Genomic DNA, 21,453 nt, shown 5'->3' on the forward strand with positions numbered 1-21,453 from the left:
CGTCTTGTAAGAAGAAGCTCAGTTCGTTAGGATTACCATTAAATGTTGGTAGTCCTTTCACTAAGTCGGGTATGTCTTCTATCGAATCCGGGCTAACCGGAGTTCCGTCTTGGTTAGTCAAGTAGAGAGGGGGGTCAGAGTAGTCTAATTCTACTGGGTTGTTAGTTATTTCCAAGTTTGCTAATCTAGCCCTAATTTCATTCAATTGGTTCAAAATTTCTTCAGCCATTTTCACTTGTTGTTCTGTTACGTTGTTTTTGTATTATAAATGTTACACTGCACTACACTATTTTGAAGTCTTTTCACTGATTTTCACTGATTTTCTTTTTGTGTCTTTTTTTTTCACTATGTTTCGTATCTATTCACCACTTTTTTTTCTTTCTATAATTCACTTGTACCTTGTTCACTTTACTTACAATTGGAGGATATTCATCTCTGCGTTCCCGGTACAGATGCGGTTTGTCCTGTTTCCTGATCTGGTACTGAGGTCGCCTTCTGTACTGCTGCTCTGGTGCTTTAATTTTTGCGTCGAGCGGTCAGGCTGAGTGAATTGGTCCTTTTTCTTTATCTCCAGGGACTTCCTTATGAGTGCCTGTTGTGTAAAAGAAAGTATTAGTTTCTCTGGATACCTGGGGATGATCGATTCGCTTCAGATCGATAACGATGTCGCCGCAGGTCCCTATTCGGGCGCCAGTTAATAATTTGAGTCGTCTTGTCGGGTTTTTAAAAAATATCTTAGGAGCTAGGTCCTGTTTATTTGCCGATCAAGAGCAGACTGAATTTTTGATTTGTCCGCGCGAGCAGCCTCGGTCCACGAGCATCTTCGGGTGGCAACTGCATCGCTGGCTGTTATATGATCTGCATGCTGCATTTAACTGATGCGCTGGATCGCTGTGATCGCCGCGTTGATGGAATGTGCCGATGTTGCATGTCTGCATGCTGCATTTACTGGAACTGCTGCGCTGGATCGCTGTGATCGCCGCGTTGATGAAATGTGCCGATGTTGCATGTTCTTCGCTGGGTGTGGCATCGGTGTTTATTGTGGTTTGCGATGAGTGTTCCTAACTGTGGATCATACGAGGGAATGAAAATTGGATGGTGGCCAGGGTTTAATTTCTCCAACCCATTTTCTCGTTGAAGTGGTTTTAGTGTGAAGGGTCGGGATGCAGGTGTGTGGTATCTGCAACCACTGGCTAGGCAGTCCGGGAGCTCTGTAAATCAAACCAGGGGTCAGGCTGTTCTCGATAAAACCCCAAGTCGAACGGAACCTCGCGAAAAGGTTAACCACCGACGAGACGTCGAACGCAAAATCAAATGAACCGGTAAGTAGCAAATTGATTTGCTTTTCGCCTTTCGCTCCATCCAGTGGCCTCTACCTTCACTACCTGAACATGGTCTGAGGTATGGATATGGTCGTTGGTCTAACTGGTTGCTTGGAAAACCAAATTTATCCACTAGCCTCGTAGGTTATCCACGATCAGGTTCGTGCACGATTGCTGGCTACATGTGTAACGGAAATTCGCCTTATGTTTGGGAGTTTATATAAAATTCCACCTCTGTCACCACGTTGTAACGGGATTTCTTCCCGGAATTAGAACTTAGCGGGGCAGAACCGCTGTCACCAATAATGCTTTAAAAAAAAGATGACGAAGATGACACTGGAAATCTAGTTTCAAAACTGAGCCAACTAACTGAACTGGACTGACTGAGCTTCCCAAAGGGACTGGCCGACTCAACTGACTGAGCTTCACAGAGAGACTCCCCGACTCAACTGACTGAGCTTCATAGAGAGACTGCCTCGTTTATTCTTATTCTAACTATTTTTATACTATTTTCCACATTCGTCATCGCCTGTCCTTGTCGGTCCTCACTCGTGTCCTTTCCGTGGCTCCCGTTCGCCGTGGTCGATCCTACCTCTCGCCGATGTTGTTCCACCCAGGATCGTCGCTGTAGGTACGGCGTCGCTGATGGTGATGAACGTCCGTTGAGTTCGGGTAAAACCCTGCCGTTTAGGATACGCAGGATCGATAATGTTGTTCCATCCAGGATCGTCGCTGCAGGTACGGCGTCTCTGCTGGTCCTGAACGTCCGTTGAGTTCGGGTAAAATCCCGACGTTTATGATGCACCCGATCGTCGAATATTGTCTCGTGCGTAGATGGCTCTCGGTAACGGCTGGTGGGGCTTCCCGTTGATATCGTTTTTAGGGCCGTTACACATGCTGTGTCTGCTCCAGGCACCGCGAATTCAGTGACGGTTTCGTAGGAGTTGGAAGTGAGGGTTTTGGGGAAATTGATTGAATTGAATCTTACGAAACTGGTTAAAGAGGAAAGGGATGCTGACACTGAAAGGGTTTGTTCCCACCGTGGACCTCAATCAACGGTAACGGCTGTTTTCGACTAGAATCCTTGTAGACACACTGTAGCATGTTGCTTGAAGGGATGAAACAGGTTCCATAACCAGGACACGACGAAATGAGATAGGAAAAGGGGCGTCCGATCGAGCCTCGTCCAGATTTACATCGAACGTACGCAAAGGACAGAAACATCATACAAAATATTGAATATCCTGCCAAAGTGACAGAAGAAAGCATCTCTCGTTCTGCCTTTGTTTCTGTTTGGACTTCAGTTTTCACACAAATTCACTTTGCTCGAAATGAATGAAAATTGATTTTTTTGCTGAATTTTTTGAAAACCTGAACTGTACAATATTTTTCAGGGAGCCTTGTTGATTTTTCAAGTAAAGCAACCAAAAATCGGAAAAGTTAAATTCATCAAAAACTCGAAGGGGCTACCTGATTAAACTCATAATCTGACAAAAAATATGGATTTGTATACTTCCGATGGTCTCGCAGAAAGCTATGATAGGCACCAAATAAAGGACATGTTTGCAGACTCGCCATTCTAGATTGGATGCCATGAACGTAGTTTTTTCCACTAAATGCAACCATATATTCTAGAAAAGCTGTAATTCAATTGTAATGAAATTTTAGAAAAAAAGATTAATTTTCTCTATATAAAATTCTTCACAAATGAGTCAATTTTTTTTACCGAAATAACCTTAGCCTCTCTTATCTAAAGATAGGAATAGCAAACAGTTTTCATGGTTTTTTAAATCACTGATGTTATGATAACCAACCTGTTAGTTTTCTGTCCAACGATAAGAGATACCGATTCCACTTTTCAATCTACCAGAGTAATCTATATATATAAAAATCTCGTGTCACATTTTTTTGTGTCCAAACTCCTCCGAAACGGCTGAACCGATTCGAACCAAACTTTGTGTGTATCTTCTGTAGGTATCAGAATCGGATGTAAACTATATTTCATTTCCATTACATAAGTTATTCAAAAAAAAAGAAAAATTATTTTCCGTACCTTTCTGTTAACCTTTGATTTGATATTTTTCTTAGATTTTTCATACAAAAAAACTAATACTCTCAAATTTTCATAGCCCTAGCTCAAACAGTTATTTTTTGATGATTTTTTGAAAATTCACTAAATCACCGAACAGTAGTTGCAATACTGAGCGCCAGGGAGCGTTGACAGCGCGAATTAATTTAATTGATGAGAATTTTATCCTAGAAGGCTTAGTTAAAACCGGTTTAAGCATACTGGGGCAATATGCACAATTCGAATTTTCGAAATTTCATCAAAGATAAAAAAATTATGTATAAAAATTCAAAATGTGCACACACACATTACTAACACCTCATTAACATTTCCATGAGGGCTTTTGCGCGGGGTCCTAACTCCAGGTGGTAGCATTAGGAGCTCAACACAGTTATGGGAGAAATGAGCCGTTATGGGATGTATGTTCCGAAGAGGGACACCGGCCGATCCGGGGTGTAAAAGGGCAGGATATTTGCGAATAAAGGGCAATCTGAACAGAAAATTCCTCTTTTCGGTTAAATTCTTTGCGACGCCAAAAGTCTTCTAAAAACGAGGTGACTCCCTTCCGAAGCCATAGCACCCAAATCTCAAAGAAAAGAAATCTGAGCTCGAGCCCCCCCAAAGCGAGGGGCAACTAAAGGCGACGGTATTGCATTCGAAACGAATCGTCCCCGTTACTCCGTACGCAGCAAAGCTGCCGATCCTTTGCGCACAAAACAGAAGCGTTTCAGCCAAGTATTAAATGCTGATAATAGTTTAGTAATTCTCCTCGCTGGCCAATCCATGAAATTCAAAAATATGCTGAGAACCATGGTTGGTGTTCATGTAACCAATGTAAAATCCTCAGCAAATATTAACAACAATCATCACACACAAAGCAACAACTCAAAAAACATCTAATTTCAAATAACCATCCTCTTTTAAGCGTAGCGACGCACGCTGGGTCATGCTAGTCTATTTCATAACATTTCCAGCAATAACATTTTCCAGCAATGTCCTCAACGGCTTTGAAACGATTAATGTGATTATTTTTTCCATGATTTTAAATTTTGATCCATCCTTTTCAATTTCGCTAACACCTGAACCTTCGCATGAAACGGTAAATCCAATTCGAAAGGTGTTAAATTTCTTTTGGAATTTTTTTAAAATCTAATTTAATCTTCTCATGGATGATTGATAATCTTCCAAATGAAATATCTTTGCGGTAGGATCTAGGAGCAGATTTATTACCCCTCGACTCGTTTTTCCAAAGTTGATATACCGTCATCAGAACTCCGTGGTATCCAATAAACCCTAATCCCTGTTGAATGTATAGACAATCATCCCAATTTAAGCTCTCCTCATTAGATCCTACTTTCAACTGTTGTATGTTTAACTCATGAATTGATTGAGATTGTACTACTGTGTTGGATGATTGAAGAAAAGAAAAAATCAAGCATTACAATCGATGATGATGCAAATGTAACTGTTCCCAAACATGTGCTTGTATCTAAGAAAAGGACACTAAATCTAAGGAATCAGCGGAAGGATACTTCCTATAATGAATCCTCAGTCGCTCTCGTTTGTTGCGGTCCATTCACAGTTTAATATTTATCCTTCGTTCTTTCTACTTCTCACTGTACAGAACAAGAACAAGAAGAATTATAAAGTGAATCAACCTCGGTGAGAGTAAACGGTGTCGTTCAAGCATCTCAGTCTCGACCTGGTGATTAGATTAGAACTGACCCTTACGATGACCGTGGGGGAAGCATTTGTCTCCATTAATATTTTGCTCACTCACTCCACTTTTATCATTTCCGGAAGAAGCGACTTCTTCGTCTGCCGCTACCACCAAAAAGATTCCTTTTCAGTTTTTCTTATTTATTCCTCGAAGGTATCCCGCGAAGTTTAGACAGACAGCACACGATACCAACATCAAAGGTGAGCAACGTGGCGTCTAGCGAGCAAAACAACAAAAATGGCGAACATTGCTGACGGTCGCAGTCGTTGCAGACCAACACGACCAGCAAATTTTGTGCGTACGAGAAAATACTCTCTATGGTAAAAGAGCTCGAAGTTTTCCAATAATACACCATATTTTGATGCTTGCGGCACATCAGCGAGCATCAATTCGAGGCAAGAACACTTTCCATGTTGAAAATGATCCTGAAAAGTGTACAAAGTGTTGTGCCCTGCAGATGAAGGTGAGTTTCGCGGAGAACTTTTCCTAACTCTCTAGGTGCCGCAGCCTCAGACGGGTTTGAGTTCATTTTTATTAGTTTGGGAGCTCACGTGATAGAGTGTAGTTGGCTTGATTATTACTGGGAAGTATTTTGTTCCATTATGTTTTCCAATATCTAGCTTCGAATACATGGACATTTAGTAGGAAAATTTTATAATTTTGTTTTCAGAGGACATTAACCACCAGTAATAGATTTTTCGTTTAGGTTTTTGCTTTTTTCATATTTACAGATTATAAAGTTAGAAAATTTGTGAAACAACTTATCAACTACTTTCCATTATTTGTTCTTTTAAATGTTTAAAGTGGGAGGACGACCGCGAGAATTACCGCGAGATGAGCTACTGGTTCAATCAGCAAGTAGATCTGACTATCAGGACCAAGGGCTAGCTGCTTCTTTCGTCGAGTATTTCGTGAAACAAATTAAAACTCGAAACTCGATCGCTCCTGTTACTGCTGGCTGTCCTCATATTACAATTTCTTCTTTCTGTCGTGACTCGACTCGACCCTCCCTATGTCATACCGTGTTCCGGTTTAACTTTCTTTCCGGCACCTCTCTTTCAGATTGCGTCTATCGATTCCAGATCCTTCAAAGGAGTCGCCATAGTCGACGAAAACGAAGCAGATACTCACGGGTACGATGGTTCCAGATTTATTTCTGATGTTGCTGTGAGCTCGTTGACATCAAGGCAGGGCTCATGGATGCTCTGCGGATGGTTGCAATAGTTAAAGTGGCACCGAGATTTCGATTTTCAATCCTCACCGGGACATTGTGCTTTCCAGTTTCATGGATTTGCCTTGCCTTCTGCCCACAAGATGCACGGCCTTTCCGATCATTTTCCATCCAATCCATTCTGCACTTCCGCTCTTTTTAATTTTGTGCCACATTTTCTATTCCATTTAAAAGCAAAGGAGACTTGGGATTAAGCAAAAGAGAAGGCGGCATCAAAATCGCGCGATAGGGAAATCTGTTTTCGCGTTCTTGGCCTTTTCTGCTTTCTTCATTCGGTCGTCAAAGTCCAAAGGATTAGCCAGCCGATTGCGAGGCTCCGAGATTGAGATGTTGCCGTATCTGCGAACCTATATCAGTGAACGCATTACTAACGCTCCCTCAAGCATCCCTCGAAGCTATACCTTTGACGCACTAAAAATGTAATCGAAATCAGCGGAAATGGAAAAGGACCAACACATACGTAAACCGAACGAAATAACCAACGCAATTTGAAGGGAAATTTGAGGCCTTCGAGGTGGTTCCGCATTGAAAATTTGAAAATCGTGTCTACTTAACGCCGATGGTGGAATTGTTTTCATTTAAAAGGCAGAAGAAATGTTTCAATTTCCGGATTGTTTTCAGGATTGTTGTTCCATCTTAGTTGTAAGACGAACTCCATTGGAATAAACAACCCAACACTGACACCGCTGATTAGTGTGTATTTATTTACTCCCAAGGTTCTGTCGGTGGTGTCTAAAGTGAATCGGACGATGTTGCTCCTGGTTCTGGTTTATCGGTGCGAACGCTCCCAAAGCAAACATTCGATAGTACCGTGAGAAAAAAACATACATTTGCCGATTCCCATTTTACATATTTCCATCCTACGGATGTGCCGCATGTTCATAGTACAATGGGCAAAACTCGGAATGCAATGCAACCATGCAGCGCTGCACCAGTTTGATGGATGCTAACATTCTAGCAAATGTTATCTGTTACCACCCAGTCGTCGTCCAGCCTCCGTGGAGATAGGTCGAGTTCGGATCCCGATCTAACAAGCGACGAATATTACCAAAAGTGAAAGCAAACGAAACGCGCGTCCTCCAAGTATGGGGGCTCGCAGCAAACCAAAGCCTCGCAGAGGACGAGGCGTAACAATCCCGTTAGACGAGTACCAGCGACTCGTGAAAAGTGATACAAAAGCCAGTGGAGACATCACATCTGAAAACCCATTCGATCTCCTTAGTGACGAGGAATCGATGGAGGTCATCAGCCCCGCACCTGCAACGGCCGGTGTGCCTAATTCCCGAACGGCCATTCGGGCCGAAGCGACGGCAAAATCGTCGCACATCCCGCCGTTTGTGGTGACAGGTACGACAGTCGCCGCTTTACACAAAGTCATAGTGCAAGCGGGGGTAGTCAACTACACCACAAATAACACAAGAAAAGGCATCATCGTATCGGTGGTCAACGTAGCCGACTACAGGGCCCTTCGTGGCAAATTCAGAGAAAGCAATGTGGCGTTCTACACTCATCAACTGCCAGAAGACTGAACAACCAAAATTGTCCTATTTGGGCTGCCTGAGATGGAGCCAAAAGATATCGAAGAAGCGCTACGCGAAAAAAATATCGTACCAGCGGCTATTAAAACAATGAAGATCCGCAACAAAAAGTACGAGGAGCAGGCAATGTACCTGCTACACTTCTCAGCAGGTACAATTAGCCTAGCCGAACTGCGTAATGTGCGCGCAGTAAACCACCACCGGGTTTACTTTGAATATTACAACTCAAAGAAAAATCCAATGCAGTGCCGTAACTGCCAAAAATACGGGCATGGCAGCGCAAATTGCTACCGGCAATCGGTGTGTGTAAAGTGCGCTGACACTCACAAATCCCAGGAATGCCCACTTACACAGGCATCACTAAATCCGGACAAGAAGCTCTCTCCCAATAAGTTAAAATGCGCGAACTGCGGAGAACACCACACGGCCAATTATTCCGGCTGCAAGGCTCGACCCACACCAAAGACTCCAGCACAACCGCGGCCAAAGCCCTTCACCTATAATAGCCAGCGATTCCCTGCACTACACCAACACCAGTTTCCAGAGCAAACGCAAAGACCGATGCAACCGGACTTTGCAAGTCTATTCAAAGATCACAGGAGAGTTCCTCCGCAGTGTGATATGTTCAACGACCAAGAAATAGGGCAGATCATCGAAGATGTTTTCGCCGGCATGAGAGCAGTCAGCTCTAAGAAAGATCTCATCACCTTGGTGATAAAGGTAACAGCAAAATACTGCTTTAATAATGTATAAACCAACAAATCTTAGATGCCTTACATGGAATGCAAACGGCATTCTCGATAAGAAAGAGGAATTTTTTCAATTTTTAGTTAAAAATCTAATTGATGTTGCCACGATAAGCGAAACCTTCCTTAAACCAAGCATGAGATTATCTCATCCAAAATATAATATTTATAGACTTGATAGGCTAGATAGGATAAAAGACGGGGTAGCTGTAGTAATAGGTAAGCATATAAAGCACCAGGAAGTTAGATCGCGAAACTTAAAGTGTATCGAGGCCATTGGAATATCTATAGAGACGTGCGTCGGTCGTCTTGAAGTCTTTGCTTGCTATAATCCCGGGGCTAACACAGACTGCATCGGATTCAAAGAGGACATCCGCAAACTTTGTAGTAACGGTAGTATGTTTATTAACTGTGGCGATTTCAATGCTCGTCATAAAATGTGGAAATGCCAAAAGGCAAATCGGATGGGTATAGCCCTCTTTGATGAAGCACAAAGAGGAAGCTTTACAATCAATCATCCCACGGACCCTACATATATTCCATCTGACACAAATCGCTCTCCATCAATCCTAGATTTTGTTTGTACAAACATCCCGCAAAAACTCTCAGAGCTACTTGCTATTAACCAATTCTCGTCTGACCACCTGCCTGTGATTTTTAAAGTCAAATTAGAAAAGGTGTGTCGAAATAGTATATGCATCCCAGACTATAGACGTGCAGATTGGAACCTGTTCAGGGATTTAGTCAATAGCAACATGGACCTATCTTGTTTAAACCTTTCGCACGTCATCAGTACAATACAAATTGATGATATGGTCAAGACACTCTCCGACACTATTAAGTGCGCCCACGATCGCAGCATTCCCAGCTCGCCCACGGATCAATACAATCTAATTTTGCCCGAAGAGGTCGAGGAGTTGATAAAACATAGAAATTCCGTACGTAGGCTTTGGCAAAGAACCAGATCCAACAAGACTCTCAAAATCCTAGTAACACAGCTAAACAATGATATCAAAGCCGTAATAGGCAAACTAAGGAATAATGCATGGGCGAAAAATCTACAGTCAATGAACAGTCCAGGTGATAAGAGGCGCCTTTGGAGATTCGCCAAAATCATTAGGGGAGGAAATAGTAACATTCCCCCTTTGATAGTGGATAGTATATCCCTAACCACCGGTAAAGATAAATGCAAAGCTTTAAAAGCTCATTTCCAAGCAGCCAATCAAATCACTCACTCCTCAGATAGTCCTCTAAGGCCTGCTATAGATCGCACGGTCAAGGATTTCCTTTTCGCAAACCCCTCCCCATCTTTCACACCAGGCGATTTGATTCGTCCTGTAGTCATTAAAAATTTAATTTCAAATCTTAAAAACAAACTATCTACCGGTCCGGACGGGTTATATGCCCGTACCCTTAAACAACTTCCTCCAAAAGCTCTCGTATATCTAACATTCATTTTCAATAGCTGCATAAAACTAGCGTACTTCCCTGTGGAATGGAAAAGAGCAAAGGTAATTCCAATCCATAAGCCTCAGACAACGCCAAGTGATCCCAAAAACTACCGTCCTATCAGTCTTCTAAATAATATCGGTAAAATTTTCGAGAAAGTTTTAGCGGCTCGCATTAAAAGGCACATCAGAAACCAAAATATCATCCCGGAGTATCAATTCGGCTTCCAAGAAGGCCTAGCAACCTCTCACCAAGCGATTAGGCTCATTAAAAAAATCAAAGCTCAGCGCAACAAAAAACTAGCAACTGGACTCGTCTTGTTGGATCTGGAAAAAGCATTCGATACGGTATGGCACAATGGCCTTATATATAAGTTAATTAATTTCAACTTTCCGATCATCATTATAAAACTAATTTGCTCTTTCCTTCGAAATAGAGAGTGCAAAGTGCATATAAATTCAAATATGTCTGACCCGTTTACATTACCCGCAGGCCTGCCACAGGGTAGTGCCCTATCACCTGTGCTTTTCAACATTTTCACGGCTGATATTCCCCGCTTAAAAAACGCCTCAAGATTTGCCTTTGCCGACGACTTTGCAATCTGTTCATCGAGCAAAGATCCTAGGAAGATAAGCAAGGCCCTAAGCAATGGCATAGCAAGATACATGGCATACTGCACTTCCTGGAAGCTAAAAGTTAACGAGAATAAAACGGAAGCGGTATTTTTCTCCAGGTGTACAAGTTTAAGAAAGCTGCCTAAAAAAGGACTGAAAATACAAAGCTATGAAATTCCTTGGAAAAATCAGGTCAAATACTTAGGAGTGTACCTCGATAAACGCTTAACGTTTAAACACCACGTCGATGCAAAACTCCTGGCAGGATCGAAGGCAATCAGAGCGCTCTATAGCTTTATAAATAGGAAATCAAAATTAAGCACACAAAATCAAATCCTACTATACAAAGCCATAGTACGACCAATAATAACATATGCGGCTCCAGTCTGGGCCGATTGCGCAAAAACTCATAAGTATAAGCTTCAAGTATTCCAAAATACATGCCTAAAACGAATCTTCAATCTGCCGCCTTGGCACAGCACTACGGACCTCCATCGGAGGGCCGACATCCCGAAAATTACTTCATTCATCTCTTCTTTAAGTAGTAACTTCAGTCTTAAGTGTAGGATTAGCCATAGGAGGCAAATAAATGAGTTAGTTAGGAACTAGTCATAAGCATCTATATTAAGTATGTACATAGTTAGGGTTAATAACTAGTATAGGTAAAAAGAAAATGATATCAATGCAGGTCGGGTTTTTTACAATTTTTCCCGAAAATTAGGCCAAGATAACAAGCTTCAAACTCATAAACTATCAAATGACTAGAAAAGGTCGAGGAATATCGTGTGAAGGGCTACAGGCAACATAAACCGATTGTAATCATTGTATATACACTACGCATATCCAAAATACATCTACTACTACTACTACTACTATCTGTTACCACCCAGCTCCAATCGACCATCAGAAGTCACAACTTGCCATATCTTGCATACTTCCCGAGTACACAAACACACCCTCACCATTGCTGGCTGACAGAGAAATTGAATTCGGAATCCAATCGATAATCGAAAATCGAACTTTACTCGGCCCTGGGTTAGTTAGCAAGACACACAGCGACGTCACACCACGACAACCGATGTAGATTTCGGTGGTTTTCTATTTGATTACCAGAGAAATGTTCTCCTCTTCTGAATTCGCTTCACAGTGACGGGCGAAGAAACACCTTTCCTCAAACAAAATCCCGCGTTCCGAAACCAAAAACCAACGTCAACGATCTTGTGGGATGAGGAGCGCCTGAAGCCACATGAGCATACGCAAGACATCAATTATGGATTCATTTGACACCATCTACTTCCTGCTTCCGGATGCTGTGGTAGTTGTCATATCTGCTGGTTGAAACAGAAACAGAACACAGAGAAATGTTAGTTTGGTTTTGGGATGTTGTCGAAACGTTTAATATTCTAGCGTCGAGACTGAACCATCCTATCGACTCTTTCCAACGGCTCCAAATGATAGAATATCTGAAACGATGTCCAAACTCGTTTCACGCTTCCCATTTGGATACGAATCTGATGTACCAAACACGAGGTTCACCAATTTTACCAACCCTTTGTTTGTTCGTCCAATCCCTCTATCCATCGATGGCAGATCGTCCAGCAATCGCACAGTTCTGCAGACATACAGTGAGTGTTTCGCATTTCATTTCTGATTCAAATGAGAATTGTATTAGGTGCAAAACGGACTGTCCACACATCGAATGGACGACCAGTAGCCCTACGTTCGTTCGATTTTAACTCATGCATTCGGCATGCCCTTCAAGAGGAATGAGAGGGATATGAAATTGAAAAATGAATTGAAATACGTGGATCGGAGCAGGAGACAGTACGAGTGGGTATGTGTTTTGGCAATGGACCTATTCTACCGTCCACGAGAAAGTCTGGCAGTAATATTTTGTTTTCATTCACCAGAAAAGAAAACATATCTTCTGACACTCCTGCACCAACTCCCTTTTGCCTTCTCTGGTGTTGAAACGGATCATGAAATCGGATTTGGTGGAGGTTTTGTTGAACATTTCCCCTTCAATAAATGCCCGCCAGGCCAAGTATCAGGTCAAGTATCTAGACCAGATCGTTGACTTCTCGGTAGCTTCACTCTTTTCTATCCATGTCTCTTCTCTGATGATCAACATGATGACATAGTCGACGACTGAAAGAGATATGAACTGAGGGTTTGTGGCAGGCCAGCGGTGCTCCGTGTTACTAACGGCAGATGATGAGCTAGTTGATGGCCATCATTCGCGGTTCTTTGAGCACGAACGCAACGTTGCTATCAAATCCTCCCTCCTTTCCCCCACCAAGTACATTTGGTGAAGACAGTATACCAAAAAGAATGATAGAAAAAAGTCTGAAGCATATTCAACGGGTTGTGATAGAATCTTCTTCTTCATCCCCTCAACCAGCGCTCCTATTGGCCAATCGTAAATGTCTGAGCCATACGCTTGCTTGAATCCAATTGAAGCAATTCTATGGCTACCTCACAGAACCAACGAAACCAGCTTCGATGCATCCCAGCACCGGAAGCAAACATTCTCCTGTTCTTCTTTCTATCACATTCTTAGGCCTACACTCAACGCATCGCTTGCTTTATTTGCACTTCCGAACAGGATGGGTTCGACGTACTTTTGTTTATCCCCTCGAAGGACTGTCCCTTGTGGTACAAAATGACCTCGACAAATCATCTTCCGGCGGGGATAGAACTTGTTTCACTTCCGTCCATTTTAGTTCAATTTACGGCCGACGGTACACACAGTGACCAACAGTGTTTGGCAATCGAGGATTGTATGTCTCGACGAATGTTTGCTGTATAGTCTTTACAAATCCCTTAGAGCTTTTCCAAAGAGTTGAAGATTAGCTACTCCATGCTGCGGGCCAGTGTTTATTAAATGGTCGTATAGTTCGTCCAGTGGGTCTGTTGGTTATGTTGTTGATATTCGTATTGATGCCATATAGAAGATTTGGTAGTAGTAGAAATAGATTTCCTTCTATCAGGTTTAGTACTAACTTCCGTCAAGCCACCGGTTTCCGGCCAATTTCCATCTATTGCAGAACTTTTAAGCACTACAACTAACACTCGCCGATGCACACATTTCGAAATTGGATGCTCCAGAGATCTCTAGAAAACCAAAAATACCCATCAGCAAGCCATTATACCCGGGAAGAAAATGCCTAAACTAAAATCAAAACAACCACCACCAACCAACTTCCCGGATGTTCTTTCCTCAAACTCCAGGAGGTCATTTTGAGCATTTCCTACAAAACAAGCATCGCCTGGCTCCACCAGATGGCGCACCAGCTACGAGCTAGATCCCTAGGTAGTGTTGTGTATCAAGAGTTATGTTTGCCAAAAATATTTTGCGCCATTCATCAAACATCAATCAATGGTTTGAACCATCCTCTTAGTTGATGCGAAAATCATTGTTCACTAAACGGCATTAGAGGCTACTATTATGTAATATTAAAAGAAAACCTTCAGCAGCGACAGCGGAGCCGATGGATCGATCGTTCTCACAACAACATAGAACGCAAACTCAGACCGAAAGCAAAACATAAAAAATCGTATTGTGATTTTTGGGCGTCACATCAGGACATTTCTGATGCGACAAAAATGAATCATACGGGGATGAAACTAGCACATGACTCCGTTTTCAAACAAAGCCCAGAAGTTCTTAGAAACACATTACACATTACATTGGCTGCAAAATGAAACAAGCAATGCTTTAACGTTGTTCTAATGTTGTTCTCATACACATTATAAAACCAAAGAGTAGAGCTGATCAGCATAAAAGTTTCCTTCATATGCCCTCCAACACTACTAGCAGTCTCCATTCTCTAAAAGCTTTTTCTTGTTTAAAGACATTGATGGAGTTTCATATTGAAAATTCCAATTTTTCCAACCCTTTTTATGACACGTTGCTCACCACAGAAAACAGTCACAGAATTTTAATGAAATATTCAATGCACACGGTATCCAAACCGTTTCGATGCAAACCGTTCATGCATCCGATAGGAAAAATTCTCCGGAAGATGTCTCTCCAATATTTTATGCATTTGCATCCCACAGGACTCTCTGGTTCTGAATATTTCTAGGCATGAAGTAAGGAAGAATTCCTAAGTATGAGGCATACGAAAGGAAATGTTGATGCAAAGAAATAAAGAACCGTGCACCAAAAAAGGAACTTCGGCTAGTGCACGCTTACACGCCAGTACAATCGAGAAGATAAGCACAAGCGACGATGGCGAAGTACAAAATATAGTAAAATGCATTTACACAGATGGTTTGCGTTGAGGATCATCTACCGAAGCCACACCACAGTGTCAACTGTGCAGAGCAAGAGTCTAAAAAGTGAGGAGTCCAACATTTGCAATCTGCACATTTAAAGCCGCTGTCATTGAAAACGTCGAGGACCATTGAAAATGTAACCTCTACTTCTAGATTAAAATATAGAATTTAAATTAAAATTGGTGCAACCGATGCGAGTCTGTGCCATAAGGACGTGTTGCTACCAAAATTGTTCACTTCCTGATATAATGGCTGTTGTGAACTTTCGTTGCAGAAGAACTGTGTAGAGTAACGGAAAACAAATTAATTTCATAACGTTCAACGCGGTGTCGGGTATGCAAGTGTTAAAAATGCATTTTTGTGTACAGTATCTCAGCATCCTGTACGGCAACGCTGTAACGAACTTGGCGCAGTCTGGCACCAGAGGAATCTCCCACGAGTCATTGCAAATATTATGTGCAAAAAGATGCAGTTTAGCATGAAGCCACCGTTAGACAAGCAGAGAGAGCAAATTCAACTCCGACTGAAAGAAAGAAAATCGCGAAACAACAAGTCAGAAGTAGTGGCAAGTTCTCCTTCCCGAAATCTAACCGAAGCTTCCTTTCAGAACCATGAGCCCAAGATTATTCTTCCGCTTCATGAAAATGCAACAGAGAGAAACCATCATCTTCTGTAGTTCAAGATTAAATGGTTTTATAAGGAACGGGAGTATCATAATTCATTCAGCAGATCAAAGGGCCACAGACCACAAGCGAAAACCGGGAGATCATTTTATTTATGGCTCCCCCGGGAGACAGCTTGCCACACTAATGCCAACGACAATAGCAATAAAAGTTTACAAATGACCTCTCGCACCCCTCTCCAACATAAAACACACCCCAGAACAATTCGGTGTGACCATGTTTTATTGTATCGTAAGCCATTTGTTATCGTTCCCCATTGCCCTTAGTAAAAAAAACGGAATATTTTTCCTTTTCCATTTCAAGCACTCTTCCTTTACCTCCCCAGCTTTTAGTAAACCACTCCTCCACGATTGTTCTGGTTGCTTTGTGTCGAGTAAAGCCCTTAAAGCTAGGCCCTTATGCGTTTGAGCCAACGACAAAAAGAAAGGACGACATACGCACCAAAGTCTACAATACTCGTACTTCACTACTGCTCTGATGATCAAAAGGTGTGTCAATTAGAAATAGACTTTTCGTGGTCATGTCAGCCGCTTGTATTTTATCCCCTCTTTATTTCGTTATTCTCCACTCTTCCACGAACTGCCAAAAAGTGTGATCAATTTTCGCGCTTCACGGAAATGGAAAATAAACATAATCGAATAGCCCCTGGCACCACCGGCTAGGACTGGAACGAAATGAAACTTCATCAAAGACTGGCTTCGTCCTTTTATGTAGAATGGGGCAGTGAATGTCACCATGCCCCCGGGATTAATTCCCGCATTTGGGTTCCATGAAGCGTTGAAAAGAGCGATTCATAATCTAAGTCCAGCGTTTGCTTGATCATTTGGTTTTTAGCAATCAGGCAAAAGAAATCAATGGAAATCGGTTCGGAACAAGAAATTTGCAAATCCCAACGTCACAGTAAACTCTGGGACGTCCTTTTGGGACATGTAAAAAATCGTCAAAGCGTCACTTGTGGACTGAACTACAGCGTACGAACCATGATGATTGATGACTCTGGTGACAACAAACGAACGAGGAGCGTCCAATCAACTGAAGCGAATTTTCTCGCACTTTTAAATCGTTCACATCAAACGCAATGCTGGAATCGCTCCATCAAACGACTCTCGAGTACACCATTTTTGAGCTGCTACTACCATCCATCTAATATATCGTTTGAAACCTGCCTCGCTATCAAATCACACGCGCAATTCCCGCGATAATGATCGAGGCCCAGAGTATGCTTATGATATGAATATTCGTTCTCAGGCGAGTGGTCATCGTTCACCGTTTCAGTGAATAGCGCTCTTGGAAATATTTTAACAAAAAGCTAATCCATCTCGAATTGGTTTCAGTTGGCATTTCATTCTGTGACATTGCTTCCACATGCGATTGAACTCCTGGATTTCATCTCCTTTCTCTTTCTTCTATTGACTCACATCTCTTTACGATAACACTTTAAGATTTGAAACTCTTTAGTAAAGCAATCTATCCTCTCGGCAACTCAAAAGTATTTTAAATGGCCCAGGCAGAACAACAAATAGTTTTCAAAACAATGATAAATTTGAACAAACCAAAGGTTCACTGACGGACCGACGTGTGCCGCTACTCGTTATCGATCGAGTCGATGTAGTCGTGTTGGGGAAGCGCATAGAAAAGAAGCTGCTCGACGACTATCCTCCAAGGAATGATTGCTGCAACTGATTCCTTCCGACCATCTCGTCTCTCTGCCGTTTAAACGGAGATCATCGAGTTCTTCCAGCAAAGAAAAATATTATTTAATCCTTGTTTCAATGATCCGGCGTGAAATGTGTTCATCGCTCGCTTCGAAACGGAGGAACCAACGTTACGAATAACGATCCAAGCTAATCCCTTTTCCAGGAATCGATGCACACGGAGTTGTGCAGTGTGCTGCATCCAGTACTAGCTTGAATCTCGTTATAGATTCGTAAACCTATCTGCAGTCCAACCGTCATAAACTTATGTCTTGCTTAAAGTTTAAGCTAGAATCATTCTGACATCTCATTTTCGAAATCGTACTTGAGGACCGACTCTTTGATATTTGCAGCTATTTAAGTCTGTCGTATTCTCCATCTGCTGCACCGTGAGAAAATACGTTTCACCTTCCGTGGATTTGCCAGTCCATGAGTGGATCTCATATTTTATCACTCTCCCAAACACACACACACACATAGAGGCACAACCGAATACAGACCATTGTCAAGGCGTATAGCGTTCGCTCAATTCTATCGAATGTTCAAAGCAAAATGGTCGGTAGAAGAAACAAAACGAAATATAGGAACCATGATGAAGAGAAGAAAGCGGAGGGGGTGTTGTTTCTATTATCGGCTCGGTTGAATTCCATTTTATTTGTGGCGGTCAGTACTGCCAATGGTGCTGATGCTTCTACAACCGCATCGAATTTGCATAATTTCATCATTCTCTGCTCCAACACCCTCGCTCCGTTATGCCACGATCTCAATTTCCTTCCCTATCCATTGCAGGTGTCATAATCGTTCTCGTGCCTGAGGAGAAATAAGGAGATTTTCAAAACTAAATATTGTTTATAAGACTCTAAACAATATTTAGTTTTGAAAATCTCCTTGTTCAATACAAGTGTTCAATCCAGTTGTTCAATTCAAGTGCTATGCCTTGGTGTAGACTAACAGTTGCAGTGGCCAACATCGTCAACAGCACATTTCGATGCCAATGACAACTCCAGAAGCAAAAAGAGGAAGCGACGCTGGTGGATGATTAAGTGCTCACCGGCAAACATATCCGTTTGTAGTATAGATATTGAAAGAAACACATCAACATGTTAATGTCAACCAAACCTGATTCACCAGAATCTGGAAATGCAATTCATGTTGCAGATGGTGATGCTGGTGGTGAATCAGGCTATGTATTATAATTTAATTATTGAGCTTGTGTACAAAGCTTCATATGCCAATTGCGTATACCAATATTCCGTCTTCCTCAGTGCTGGTCGGGGACACTATTTGCTGATTTCAGCGATAGTCACTTTTGCGAGTAGAGAAGTTCATTTAATGCTGGCAGATGGAGAACATCCACTGGAAGGGTCGAGGGCAAACAGTACCAGCTTCGTGGGACGATTTATTGCTCATCAGTTTTTCATATTTGACAAATATAAAGCGACCTATTTTTACAACCAAATAATGGTGCTCTACGATGAATTACTTAACAGGTGCCGTATGATTTTATTTGTAAAATTACTTAGTCCAATTTTGCAGACCCTAACAAACATACACAGTATTTAAAATATTGGATTGCAATACTCCATTATGGTCGCAACATATCCAATAACCATCACTGATTAAACTTGGGCAAATAAAATCACTCCTCTTATCCTTTTATTGTTCTTTCAATATTCATAGGAAACGTCGGTCAGTCTGAAAACTCAAATCAAATAAACCAGAGCCAACCAGATAGCATATGAACACAAAGAATGTATTTTAAAGAACAGATCCACATTCAGTACAAAGGCAAACCCAATATCGACATAGAATGCTCTTCTTTGCCTAGAAGTACCACCTCCTATAAATGTATTGTAAATTATAATTGTATTGCAAAGAGGTTTTCGTAACCATTTAAACATCTGTATGTTAAGTTTGATCCAACCGTTTCCAAATAACGTTAATAGAACCAATCGGCCAAAAAGTATTTTTTTGGCAGCGTCATGGTCTGCGTCCACATCATATCAACAACTTCATCAATCTTGCAGATTAAATAAGAAGCAACCAACGGTTTTCCTTCCATTACTCACTCCCTAGTCGACAGCGCAGGTTAGATGATATAATCTGAAGCATCTAATCCTACGCAATACGGAAGACTTCCGTTACATCACTTACAATTGGAATGCAATAATGTGTGATAAACAGAATGCTTGTGGACAGTAATCGGGGACTCAATGTCGGTGTCAAGCGATGGCAAACATCCGAAAAACACAACTCACCACAAACCTCCTCTTCCCACATGTCTAACAGGATCATCCACGTGTTGTTTTCCCAACACGAGCGTACACTTCCTTCGCAAACGAAACTGGTTCGGAAAAACCGATTTGTTACAGATCCTGACAGATATTGTGTTCCATATGACAAACAAATAAATCTCCTCGCCACACTCGCTTCATTCAAATGTGCTTCTGGTGATGATGTCCTGATGGTGATGGCGGCATCAGTGTCGGTGTGGTTGCTAGCAATTTATGTAGCAAAATATTTCTATTGTAGACAACATTCGCCCTACCTCTCGCACTTCCGGCCATCACTCGTACATTAATACATTGCCAGCATGGGACGCGTTCCTCATTCTCACATTCTCATTCGCTGGACGTTGTATCGTTTATGCTGTACGATTGATATAAAGTTGTGCAGCATCCTCATCCTTACATCCGTCTACATTTTCTGCTCTTGATATTGATTGTGGCATGCTAAAAGGGATGATTGATATTGGAATGTATGTAACGCTTCACAATCTCCATGACAGTGGTATCAACAGAATCTATCAGGAGCATTATAAAACCATCTTTTTTGGTTACATCAAGAAATACTGGCACTTACATCTCCATTTTTGTGAATGAACGCTGGACGTTCATCATCAACACAGAAGGGACGGAAGAGACGAAAATTTGCTCACGTTCGTTCCAGGTTTCTCTGGCTTTTCTGGATAGTCCTAGTTTTGTATTCTTCTCGATTATGTTAAGGGATGAGACCTTCGAGCTGTTCGAAAATCGCGATAAAGAATCTTCAATTACGCCTGTTTTGTAATAATGTCGTAGCAAATGTCTGTTTTGGGAAACAGGAAAATAGAAGCAGGAAATCCATAAGCATTCCATACGAATGGATATGATTTGTATACGGAAGTTGTGAACTAATGGTTCAATCATCTTCTTCGTGTGTTCTGTAGCCTTTGTGATCATTTTTGAATTACTGCTCTATTCCATTGCGCACAGCGGCATTATGATAAAAAAAATTTTAGCTACTGTCTTTGCGACTTGGTGCTTATCATTGAAGTAAATAAATTGATTTCAACTGAACTGTTTCATCTACAGCTCGACGAAAGGAAGCATGAAGTGGTCGAAATTGTTACAATCTTTGACCATTGGAATCTGTCTGTCCTATTCCGGACCATAGAGCACTACTGTGAATAGTTTCTCGAAAGATGGTACTTCGTGTCTAAGAATTCCCCAAGGAGAAGGAGAGACTGGTTGGTTTACTGTTAGAGCACTCAAAAGCTTCGCATCGAGTTGCGAACAATTCATGCAAACATGTGATAAACAACACAAATATGCACATTCCATAGAGGTAGCATAGAGGTTTTGCAACTCCACTGCAACTTCGACGTTGCAGCAACTCAAAATCCCCGAGAGATTATGTAAAGCAGAACGAAATACCAGAGAACATAAGTGGAGAAACTTGATGAGAAGATTGAGCAGGAAAAGTTTTCTCGTCGTTTCAAGACTTCTCACGTTCCAGAACGGAAAATGGTCAGATAGTGGACAGAAAGTGGAAATCGGGATACATTCGCTTGCACTATATCCATCGAAAGCACCGGAAGCAAATGTTCTTTATTGACGCGTTAAACCGAAAATGTAAGAAACATGAAAGAGAAGAAGAAAGAGAGAGAGAGAGAGAGAGAGAGAGAGAGAGAAGGAGAAAGTAATGCATGGAGATCATAACAATACAGCAAGCAGAAGCAGAAGCATCCAATTATCCCAACAGAAAGATAATCAGAAAAGTCTCAAATTAATTCACACGACCTTTAATATAAAAAGAAAAAGTTATTCCCGATGCACCAGTGGAGCT

Source organism: Anopheles darlingi, chromosome 2, assembly GCF_943734745.1.
Source record: "Anopheles darlingi chromosome 2, idAnoDarlMG_H_01, whole genome shotgun sequence".
Lineage (NCBI taxonomy): Eukaryota > Metazoa > Arthropoda > Insecta > Diptera > Culicidae > Anopheles > Anopheles darlingi.